The following is a 12976-nucleotide window of genomic DNA, read 5'->3' on the forward strand; positions in this document are numbered from 1 at the left end:
AAAAATATAACCATAACTATACTGGCATCTTGTGAAAGATGTAATTAGATACAGAGGACTTTTTTATGTTTGTCCAAAACCATTCATGATACTCTCATGTATCTCAGCTAAAAATACAAGTTAGAAAATTCACCGTTTAATTATCGCTTCTTGATCTCTTTCATATCTTTATTTTAGGCATCATCAACTCCTAAGTGGATAAAGCAAAAAATTTAACATATTCCATTCCAATCCTTTCCATCTTCCTTCAACTGGACATTTTCCACATTGTAGACCTTGTGATCTTCCTAAAATGAAAATAAAAACTTACTTTCTGAAAGTTGCAGTGGACAGTATTACTTGTCCACTTTCCATTTACCCTCTCCCCCTTCCTAGTAACTACCTTCTAGATGTTCCATTCTTCTATCTGAATATCATGATTTTTGAGGAAACTAATATTTTCCTTCATCACTTTGCTGGCCAATCAACAGGTTTACCCAATTAGTTTAAAGTTAATCCTATTCCCTTTATCATAATCATTAGTTCACTTGACCAACAACTTGACTGATCAACAAGATACTTCCCGGTGTTGTATAATTAAAAAATTGGCTTCAGTAGGGAGATAGAACCATATTTAAGCCAATGAAATATGGGGGATATTATGAGGGAAATATATCTGGATAGTGTGGAATTCTAGACCCATTTATTGCCCATTGAAGAATCTAGCATCAGCCAGAAAACAACTTAGAAGAGTGTAAAAGAGGGAGTCTCAGGGAAATAGGACCAGAGACATTAGGTTGAGTCATCGAAGCTCTTTCAACCTCGGCATTTATATTTACGCAAGTCCACAAGTTTCATTATGGATTTACCAGTTTGAATGGAGTTGCCAGCTTCTTGCATGTAATAGCATCTAAACTGAATTATAACTCTTCTTTCTTTTGATTTTAAATAATTTTTTAAAAGATGGTATGCCATTATCTCTCTCTCTGTCTCTCTTTTTCTCTTTTTTTTTTTTCTGTTTCCCGACTTTCACAGGTTCTGTCTTAACTCAATATGTTTGCAAATACCACTATTTTGGCCTGGAATTCTCTTTCCAATCCCTCTGTTCTTGATCAAGTCCTATATCACCCTTTTGTTTAATCTAAGATTGCTTTTCTAATGCCCAAACTAACTCCCACTTTTCTACAGATTCTCATGGTACACTAATACCACAGCATACATGGTACACTAATAATAAAGGAACATAGATGTTCCTTATTGAAATATTTAACAAGCAACATCATATAGAACTGCATTTTTATTGCAGTGAGCTAACATCAAGTACTGTCATTCATTATCCTAGTACTCCTTGCTTGAAGTATTGGATCTAGAATATAATGTCTGAATAAATATTATGGAGTCAAACATACATAAGTGAATAAATGAATAAACATATGCACATTAAAAATTAACTTATGTGAGTTGTTGAAGCATGATGTCATTGTTAATCAATTGAACTCAGAAGAATAATTACTTCTTTGACATGGTTTTATATACCCTGCTCTCTTTGTCAGTGCTACATAATGCCTTGGAGAGCAAGGAAATCAGTGTTGGACTCCCTTCTCAGCCTTTTGTCAATTAAGTCTCCAATGGCAGTAAGAGCACTTCAAAATTGTTAGGACAGTGATCAATATTGTGTGCTGATAGAAACTCAGTATGATATCACCAATAATGTCTCCTGAATCTTCAATAGTGATAGAAAACTGCTCAAAACACAAAATGAGTTGTGTGTACAATTTATAAATGTGTATGTGATTTATGGTAGGTATCTTTAAACAGCAGTTTTATTCATTTTTTAATGAATGCTTTCATTGAATGAAGTCATATACTATAGGTTGATTTGTAGATGTTTATTAGGGGAAAATAGTATAAACTGAATAGAAAATAAGAAATAGACCTGGGAATTTCTGCTTGGAGCTGCTTGGTCTGTAGCATTTGTATGCTGCGTACCCTTGGGCATATGAATTTGTTTCTTGTTTCTTCTAAATTACAAGCTTATGATTACTATACACTTTTTCTAAGTATTAGAGATAATCTATGTAAAATATTTAGGTCAGTTCTTTCTACATAATGAGCTTTTGATAAATAGTGGGGTTTATGATTGTTTTTATTGCCACTGTTGTTATTATTAAAGATCACCAATATGTTTAAAATTACTGCCAGGCTTACACTCTTTAATTCTTCTAGATGTTTTTAAAGAAAAAATAATACAACAGAATTAAACATCTTTGGCTGTCAAACTGAAACCAACATTTATCTCTGTTTAGTTTCAGCTGTTTTGAAAATGTGTGAGACTACAGGTTAGGGGGAGTGAAGAGTTTGCCAAAAAAGTATGAAGATAGGGTGACAATAGTTTAAGGTTGCAGTGAGCTATGACCATGCCACTACACTCCAGCCTTGGTTACAGAGTGAGACCTTGTATCTGAAAAAAAAAAAAGAAAAGATGAGATGTGAGTGTGAAGAGAGAAAGAAATTAGCATTTAATTTGCATTGCCATGCATTTTACTTCTGCTTTATCACAACATACTTCAAAATAGGAATTATCATAACCATTTTACAGATGAAGAAACTAAGTCTCAAGAAATTAAAGTAACTTTTTCTAGATCACACAGACACTAAGTGTTGAAATCAGGAGTTAAACCAGGACTTTTATAAATGCCTAAAGCTGTGCTCTTCCTACAATTACATTCGTCTTCAAACTAAATATTAGCAGTCATTGTCCATTGAACTTTAATAGCAAATGGAGATAAATCTATCAGAAATATTAGTAGCTTTTCAGAAGCTAAAAGGAGAAAGCAATGCTAGCAGCCATCTTGATTAACTGCCCACTTAAAGCAAAACTAATGTAATTTAGCAAAAATAAAACTAATTTTCTTGATACCGAGCTTTTCATGAATGTGTCTCTTACATAATGAAAACAAAATTTTCATGGAATAATTACTTTCTCAAATGAAAACATAAAACTATAAAACAAACTTATTTGTATATTATAATTACAAAAATCTAAGTATATTGAATTACAAAAAAATGATAAAATTGATGGACTAGGACAAGAGGGCTATGATTTATAACTTTTTCTTCAAAACTGAAGTAAGGCTAAGATATTTCTTTCAACAAAATAAAATTAAACACAAAAGTCAATATTATAGAATTATTTTAAAAAGAAAGAGAACTTACCAGACAAATCAAATTTCATGGAAAAAAATAGTATCTAGCTCTCATATGGTAGCATACTTGCAGATGTCATAAACGATGTCACACGACGGTCTTAATTCTCCTATTTTTTCTTTAAAATTCTGAAACAATGAAAGATAAATGTGTTCAGGAATTTTCTCATCCTTACCATAAGGAACATTGAAACTTGCAGCTGCTTGCAAATTGTTCATTCATTCACTTATTCATACATGTTATGATCACTGATTATTTTCTATGCACACAGAACAGTGTTAGTCTCTGTCAGGAACACAAAACAAATGCAAACTTGGACTCAATTCCAGAAGCCTAAGAGCCCACGGGAGCTGATATACAAGGGCTTGATTACATAAATCTAGGTGTCTTCTTGGTAATTAGATGGGTAGAATATTATCAGTGCTTAAAACGAATAGTGCAGATAATAAATTCTAGAATAAGTCAGAGAATCAAGATATCGTTTTGGGCTAGCATCTTCAGAGAAGGCATCACAGAAGTAATCATCATAAAAAACACGCTAGAAATCCTTAGAGGGATATCAATACTCTCTTAACCAAAAATTTAAAGTAAGAGCTTTTTTATCTTTATGCCACAAAAAAATGCAAACCTAGTAATGATCTCTCTGAAACTATTCAAAAGTGAATTATTCAATTAATCGCACTGTTAGTCATCCAGTAACCCATTTGACATTCATGTTTGTTCTACACATATTTATCAGCACTAGTTTGGTTTAGGGTATTCATCTTGAAGATAAAGATTTAGTGGCAGGCTACACAGACTAGTTTTTGTTTCAGTGAAGCTAACAGTCTATCAAGAAATATAAGATTTAAATAAATTATCAGCCCAAAATATTACTTCCAATTGTATAAGGATTAGGAAGGAGAGTTACAGGTTGCTAAAATAATACATTAGAAAGAAGTTGTATCTCTTCAGCATAGGGTATGCAGGCTGTGCACTGCACAACTCTAGGGGCATCTTTCACAGAAATTACAGCATAAATGTATTTGAACTTTATTTAAACTGAATGGGAAATTACTGCTAGGAGTGACATAATCAGCTATGCATTTATAAAAGATGCTCTGGCCAAAGTATGAAGAATGGATTTGAAATTGACAACAGAGGTCGGCATAGAAATACTAACTACTTTTTTAAATGATCCATGAGAAAAATGGTAATGGTGAAGAGAATGGAGTCGGAGAGGAGTAAATGAATATATTTTAAAGACAGAATTGACAAGACTTGCTGCAGGTTGTATATGGAGCTGAAAACAAGGAGGATGCAAACTTTTCAAAGTGTTATTTACTGACAAAGGTCATGGTGTTAAAGATACAAATTTGGTGGAAATATTAAATAATTATTCTTTCTACTTACTTTGTATAATTTACCATGAAACCCCTAAGTGGATAAATCTATTAGGCATATGGAAACACATAAAATGGGCTGGAGATTTTTACTTGAGATTTTTTTCATAAGACTGTATAAGATATTCTGAAGAGAAGTAATATTGACAAGAGAAACTAGGATTAATTTCACCTCCAAAAATTGCAGTGGATGGGTGAACTTCATCTGTCTCAGCACATTAGCTTGACTCCTCAGTTTACATTCATTAACCTCATGACTGATGCAGAAATTTTTTTCTGTTCTCAAGCCTGTAACTCGATTCCGGGGACAGCCTCAGGGCTAGGCCTCTTGCACAATCTCAGCAGTCATTCATCATCATCCAGTGCCTTGGTTCTCCCACAGGAAGTCCTTGTCAGAATCTGGGGAATCTTCTTATTTTCCTGTATATTTAGCTCAAGAAAGTGCCCATAGCTGCTGCTCTCTGGCTCCTTGCTTTCATTTCATTTATCTGCACTGATAAACAGACAGACCCAGTTTACATTCTCGCTCTACTTGCTATGGATGAGTGACTCCAGCTATCTTATTCATCTACTTTGTGAATGTCAAATGTGAAAATATATGTAATGGTGCCCAACATATATCAGGTGCACAATGACTGTTATTTACCATTTTTTCCCAGAGGAACAATTCTTACTCTGCTTTTACTTCCTTCTAGTCTGTATTTCTGATCCCTACCTTCTTTTTCTCCAGAAGGTTGCTCATGTTTGTGCTACAGTCTCAGACTCAGGATATCTATGGCTCCATCATGATACATTTCCTGCATCTATTTCTAGATGATTCTAGTTTGGGGAAAATGCATGGTGGGAACAGTGCATGCACAGAGATTGCTGTTTGTCTACCATGTAAAGAGATATAATTGCTGTGTATAAAAAATTGGGGAGAGCTTAGTAATCAAAACCCAGTTTAAGAGAATAGAGTGAAATAAGGATAATCTTTGATTCCACAAAAAGAAGAGGGCTCTGGGAGGTCATGCACTAACAATATTGCATATTAGTATGGACACTTTTGTTTATCATGCATCACGTCATGATTTTTTAAATTACAATAACTTTATGAGGTGAGAATGGATGATATAATTCTCATGTTAAAGAAGAGAAAACAAAGCTCAGGAAATTTAATAGATGCAGGGGTAACCTATGGTGGCTCCAAGAGATCTGAATTCCAGACCAGACTCATCAAACTAGCTATGGCTGCATATAACTTATACTCTCTGAAGTGCTGAGTCTTCTCAGTGGTAACAAGGAACAGGATTTCTCTAATATGTAATCCAAACTTAAAAGGATGAGATGTTATATCTTGTCTAATATAAAGAGATCATTGGTAGAACTGGGATAAGAATTATATTTCCTAATTCAAAGCATCTCCAATACACTACTTTGCTTAAGGCACTTTTCTGGTTTCTGAATGGATAAGAATGGCAATTTGATACAAACAAAACAAACATCTTAACAGTTACATGGGTAAAACAGAGAAGAACAGACAAAGAAGTATTAAAATCTTCTCATGGTCCTTCCAAGTGCAGAAGCAGGTGATCAAGGTATTGTGTCAGTAGGATGAAAATTGAAAGTAAAAGACTATGGCATGCATACAAATTATAGTGGATAAAATATAAAAGTGGTCCATATCAGTAGTTTTGGAATAGCTGAGACTGATGTCAAGCAGTTGACTTACTATGGCCTTTTAAATAATCTAAGTGGATTAGAAAGAGGAGTATGGATGGCTAGTAGAGAGTTTGTGGAGATGAAGTGGAAGGATTAAAGTCTTGACTGGAACTGGAGAGATTACAGGCTGAGCCTCAGTTTTCTGGATTGATGTCATTCTCGACTGATGTCAAGCAGTTGACTTAATATGGCCTTTTAAATAATCTAGGTGGATTAGAAAGAGAAGTATGGATGGCTAGTAAAGAGTTTGTGGAGATGAAGTGGAAGGATTAAAGTCTTGACTGGAACTGGAGAGATTACAGGCTGAGCCTCAGTTTTCTGGATTGATGTCATTCTCCAAAGTGTTCTAAGAAGGCACTGTATCAGTATCTTTTAACTGGGCATCTATTGAAACTAAGTAACACTATTGTTCACAAGTTTGAACTACCAGGGTCAAGGAAGACACCAAGCTATGAATAATATAGTGGCCAAGAAGCTAGTCAGCATGTCTAAATCATCATGTTTGTCTACTTTTACATAGGTTCTAAAATATTTCCATTGCAGACTCAATAAATACAGGCAGGGTTATTTCAGTAATATAAATTGATGCAGTTATGATAGAATTTTGTTTATTTTTTATCTGCTGAAAAGCTCTTACAGTAACAGAAGATATGTATGATTTTATCAAAAACTTGTTTTGGTTAGCAAAAAAACAAAAACTGGGGTCTTTGAAGAAAGTATCAATGCTGACAATCATTTGAAGAAAATCAAATGTGTTATGTAATTCATTTAGCGAATGTTTAAATGCTTATTACATCCCAGACATTTAGTTTGATATTAGCTATAAATGTATATATGGGTATACATAGGTCGATATAGATAGATAAGATAGTAGACTAAGGTATTACTGTCTAATGAAGAGACGGATATGTAAATCATAAGAGAAAATAATTCTGTAAGAAATTTTTAGATGTAAATTTTCTTTTAAAATGCAGGCATAAAAGGATTTAATTCTTCCTGGGGAAATCAGGGAAGAGCTCATGAAGTGCAGACTTCACATAAAGACTTCAAGGATGAGCAAGAATGATCCGAGATACACATGTGTAAATAACATGTTACAGAAAAAGAGAACATGTATCAGAGATTGTTCAAAATTCTCCACGGAGTTTATTATTTCTGAAGGCTTGAACAAGAGATATATTGGTAGAAGAGAAGTCTTAAAAGGTATAGAGGCCAGAGCAGAACATAAAGTGTCTTATAACCTGTGAAAATACATTCAAATTACTTCTTGGAAGCCATGAGAAGACTGGTGAAATTTAAGAACAGGAATAACATCCAAGATGTCTTGTAAAGTGCATTTCTATAATGCTAAAATCAAATTGATTTTCAGATGAGGAAAGCATCTTAGAGGTAGTGGTCAAGTAAAGGGGTCTTTTATTCTAACCCAGAAATATGAAGAGAAAAGCCTGAACTAGGAAACTGACCATGAAACTAAAAAGGAGAAAGCATATGCAAGTGGACACAATGTGAGTATCCTGGCTTCCTGTGTTCTGCCTTGGGAAATAGAGAGGTAAGTGATACTCTTCAACAGAGTCATGGTACCTGAGGCAGTGGGATGTGGGGGAGATGGAGGCATTTGGATTTGAGGCTGTGTGGGTATTGCGTGGAACTTCTTCCCTGATTTTCACAACCTTAAGTTAAAAGTTAAGTACCAGAGGGAAGAGGTCATTGAAGGAGAAAATCAGATTTATCATTTACTACTGATATATGCTAATTTTAGATAAGGGCAATCAATTCATCAACTTAAATGTAATTTAAATTACTTTGCTATAGGATATCATTGTTAATGCAAGGCTCCATTGCATAGGTTGGCAATCACATTACTGTGTCCATATATAAAATTATGTTGTTTCCAGTATTTTGATAAAAATTCTTTATTTCAGGGGAATATTAGTGTTAATTATTATTGGGATGTCATCCAAGATTTGGGTAATATGTACAACTATTACTGTCAGGGAAGGAAAACATAAACAAAAGTCATGATGTAAAGCTTCTTATGTGGATCAAATATCATAATGTTCTGGAAGTTTCTTAAGAGTAGGAACCAGAGAAAGAGTTAACAAGTTGCCATGAAGTTAAACAAACTTTCATTTCAGGACCCCCTTGCTTGCCTGTCTTTCTTACGAGGAGCCCTAGCAATGTGTTTACAGGTCATCTATTGTAGTAAAATTTGATCAAGTGTTATATTTTAACCACAATCAGTTAAGCGCAGGCTGTCTCAATACCAGTGGCCCTATCACACTTGTCCTCTACTCAGGTGTTGTTGATGGCTACTGGCATAAAGAGGCAGGCTAAAGAGAGATTGTCAGGAAATTCAGAGGCCGGTGAAGATAACCTAAGATGTATAATACACAACCACAATAAGACATCAGCAAGAAACTTGTTAACAAGTGATGGCAATTAAGAGTATTTAGATTAGTCACTGGAAGAAAATTTGCAACGTCAAAAAATTCAAAACTCATCTGTAAATGAAGCTCGATAGACATTTTCCTAAATCTGACAAGCATCCTAAAAATGTTCATGATATCACCAGTAATGACTTGTGAAGTAGAAATAAAGAGCCTACAATGAATAAACAAATACCATGGTAAAATAATGCATTATTTTCTTTTATTCTGTATAGAACTTAGTATAAATATCTTGTCTTACAAAGGTATGATTTTGCAGCCAAAAATGTAGGACAGGGAAGGGGAATGGAATAGAACATGGCCAGGCTATCAATGAATACAAATATTTTCTCATTTTGTGTTTTATTTTTAAGCTGTTCATGGCATTGGTTAGCTTTTTAAAATTTGCAGTTTGTCGTGATTACTGATTATAAATATTTAATGTTGTATCTGTTTATAATTACCATTTTATATAAAAGAAGGCCTCTACAATGATTTAAGCTTCACATCACAAAAGTACTGTAATATTTCTCTCAAGATCCCTGGTACCAAACTAAAATCTGTAGAGAAAATTGCTAAGTTGACCGTTAAACAAACGAGAGTGTCAGGATTTAGTAATTAAATGTTCAGTGAGGAACAATAGGGAACACAGCATCTTGATCCTGCTATAAAAGTAAGGCAAAGTGAATTCAGGGAAAGAGAAATCTCAAAATAAAAGTTTATTCTTAGCTCTATTCATGAACTTCTGACTGTTTACAGTTGATAAAATTACCTTCATAAATTACATGGGCATGGAGGGAGACAGACATCAAGATCTTGGAGATGAAGGAAGCTAACTCTTATAAGACAATCAACAACAACAAAATGATCTTTGCTCCTGATTTTAAAGAGCTAAAGGAAGAGAAGGGGAAGATGAAGGGAGGACAAGTGCATAGGAAAAATGAGAGGAAATAAAGAGAAATTGTGTAAGGTGAGAAATGACAGTAAAATTCCCCTACAATATAGAATGGTGAAAATTCTATTTGAAAAATATTTTTGGTACAATAAAAAATGTTCTAGCCTTCACTCATCCATCCCAATTCTTTCCCAACTGAAATGTCAGTGAATTCTACTCTACTCATAATGTATTGTAAAATAACTTTTTTCCCCTTTAACTAAAAATCTTACCTCAATTTTACATATGAGCCAGAATGAAGAATTCTACAAGAAAGCAGAAACTTGACAGAAAGAAGAGTACAGGAGAATGGGTGAAACTTGAAAATTGATAGAAATGATAGAACAGGATCTATATTTCTGCAGGTCACTGAAGTGAAGAGTTTGATGTTCTTCCTAGATCTTCATAGACGTATAATTGCCTGTGTAATCTCCTTACCTCACTAGTTTGCCCTGTCTTCCTTCTTGCTAGATGACAAATAAAGGAAACAAGAAAAACAAGGGAAGGGAGAGAAAAAAGGAGGGATGCAGCAAGACGGAGAAAGAAAAGGAGGAGAAAATAAAAGAAATTACTAAAGGGAGAAAATAAGCAGAGAAGAAGTTAATCCCCTGGTGAATTTTTCACAGGCTATATGGAACTCAAAAGTTCAATCTTTATCCATCTATCACTAAGTCAACTTTGGAACCTCTTCTTCTAGAACCAGTTAGGGAAGCCCCTGAAGGAGAGGTTATAGGATGAAATATATGTTGGTGTGAACTTTAAAGAAAGAATTTGTGTTTAAGGATGAAACTGTAATGGTTTTCATGTTGCACTAACCACATGTGATTTGAGCTTAATCAAAAGTAGAAAAATCAGCAACTTCTACACAAAACATTCAGGAAGAGGAAGAAGATCCAACTTAGAAAATCTAGTGGGATAATAATTCCATTAGTAAGATAATGATACAGATATGATGATACTGGAGTTTTCAGAGAGCATTGAGGCAATATGTAGCTATGGAATTTGAAAAAAAATGGTTCATTTTTGGAAGATTACTTCAACAGTCATATTAGATTAATTGAAATGAAGGTTGGTGATATAAGGCTTTAAAAATAGTCCAACTGGAAATTATGAAAGCTTGAAAAGCAGCTTTGAAAAACAAAGACAGAGGGGAAAGGGATGAAGAGAAATATAACTGAGATTTAAGATATAAAATAACTGAAATCTGGAACTAATCAACTGTGAAAATCAAGCAACGAGAAAGAGTTGTAAATTATTTAAAAATATCTGGCTTGATCAACTTTCCCAATTTTAGAGCCAGTCTTCGCAAAAAGGAAAAAACAAAACAGATCAGGCAGGAAAGGAACATCCGGCTTGCTGTGAACCCGCTTAGACTGGCCGTGATCTCAAAGAGTAAAGATCTATCCAGGGAAACTTCTGAACCATAGTGTCAGACCTCCTGCTCTTTTCAACTCCCCTGGTTTTATCATCTCTACCCTATTTCGGCAATCTACTCCCATGGCCACATCCTGAATGTTGACAATATCCTAAACGGTGCCATTTGTAAGATCTCTGACACACCAAACACTCTCCTCTTACAGCTGTCAGTAATGTACATGACCTCCGCTTATTCAAATATGCTTACAGATTATACACCCCTGATATTGATGGCAGTGGCTGCTGCTATCACGCCTGCTGCAACACGGAGGTGTGACTGGCGCTGCACATTCCACGGAGCTGTTGGGAGTCCCGCCCCTTCTGAGTTGGGGAAAGAGCTCCCCGGGTGCCCCTGCATCTGCCCAAACTGCGGCTGTGGATCGGAGGCTCGGGGTTGGCAGGTTGGGAGCTTCCGAGTGCAGCTGCAACCACCCTCCCGGGCGCAGGACCCTGGCATCTCTGCAGCCTGTACCCTTGGGGGCCCCAGGAAAGACCCATATCCCTGTAGGTTTGGAGGTGTTTGCTTCTGCTGCCTGGCGTCTCTTGGCTCCTGGTGCCTGCTCTGATCTCTGAGCGGGAATTGGTGCTGAGTCCTGGGGCCGCGCATGGCAGCGGGAGGCAGATTTGATTCCTGGGCAGAAGGGGGCAGCTCCCAAGTAAGGATACCTTCAAGCCAGGGAGGGCCTGAAGGCTGGGGTCTGGGCTGCCAGTCCCACTGACCAGAGTGGGGACTTGTGGGCCTCTTCTGGGCCACCCATAGCCACCCATGGACCAATCAGCAAGCACATCCTCCTCTCTGAGGTCCATAAAAGCCCTGGGCGCACCCTGAGCAGGGCACAGGAAGGCCAGAGGAGAAGTCAGAGAGATGACAGGATAGCCAGCTGTGGAGAGAAGCACTCCTCTCAGCTCAGAGCTGGAGATGATGGGAAGGTCAGACGCAGAGAGGAGCTACCCTCTTTGCTTAGAGCTGCCAAGAGATGCTACCTACCTTCTCTGCTGAGAGCTGCAGAGATGACCTGCCGGCAGAGAAGAGCTACCCACTGTGGGTCTCCTCCGATCTGTTGTAACGCTGAATAAAGCTTCTTTTCCTCTTGTTCACCTTCCACGTGTCTGCATATCTCATTCTACCTGGACGCAAGCAAGAACTCGAGCAAAGGAACCACCAGCCACAGAGGTTTCTGGCCAGAAAATCGACACCCCAAAAGTCCTATAACAATCTGATTCTAAAAGCAACACCATCTTTTCAATGTAATTCTAAAGATTTGGGGATTATTTTATTTAACTTCAGGATCCCCTCTGAAGAAAATCAACTTACAAAGGGTGGCAGGTCTTAAGAAAGGTACTTAGCAAGTGCTGGTACATTCTAAGCAATCAATATTTGTCAATGTTGACTAGCTATCAAATTGTACTAGAGAAAACGATTCCTGGGGCTTAAAATTATCCTATACAAGGATCCACTTTATTATTACTATTTCTTTCTGTTGGTTTTGGATAAATTACTGACTCCTTATCTCAGTTATGTTGTGTGTTAAAAGTTTACAGTGTTACTTTGTATCTCTCAAGGGCTTTTGTCAGCATTTTCAATGAGATACCTTAAAACCTCTAAAAAGAAAATGAATGCTATAAGTAAATAAAAATAAGTCTGAATCGCCAAAAGTATGTGTGTGTTTGTTCTTACTATTTATCGCCAAGGACACCAATTCATTGGCCCTTTTTATAGCAATATATAACTCAAACTTCTGGTTTTTTTGCTTTAGACCTGAAAGGCATAAATTTATTTTTCCATTTACATAGCAAGTTGAAGTTGTGAGGACAAATACAGTAGAATGTGTTGATTTCCACAGTCTCTGGAAAGTGGCATTTCTGTTATTTCCCAGTCCAGGGATTTTTAATTCACAGTATTTCATATTAATGTTAGACTTGCTATAAGG

General features: G+C 36.0%; 1 long non-coding RNA gene across 2 annotated transcripts; it reads right to left on the reverse strand.

Annotated features, from left to right (window-relative positions):
• Positions 1-1891: 1891 nt before the first annotated feature.
• Positions 1892-12306, reverse strand: LOC139357914 (uncharacterized). 2 transcript variants are annotated; one of them, XR_011611951.1, is made up of 4 exons: positions 12034-12306; positions 4741-5061; positions 3196-3314; positions 1892-2440 (listed from the first exon to the last, which is right to left on the reverse strand). It is a non-coding gene; the product is annotated as an uncharacterized lncRNA (long non-coding RNA). The 2 variants fall into 2 exon arrangements; XR_011611950.1 differs by lacking the exon at positions 12034-12306 and having other exon boundaries at positions 4741-6116.
• Between the last annotated feature and the right edge of the window lie 670 nt (positions 12307-12976).

This window comes from Macaca nemestrina, chromosome 13, assembly GCF_043159975.1.
Source record: "Macaca nemestrina isolate mMacNem1 chromosome 13, mMacNem.hap1, whole genome shotgun sequence".
Classification (NCBI taxonomy): Eukaryota; Metazoa; Chordata; class Mammalia; order Primates; family Cercopithecidae; genus Macaca; species Macaca nemestrina.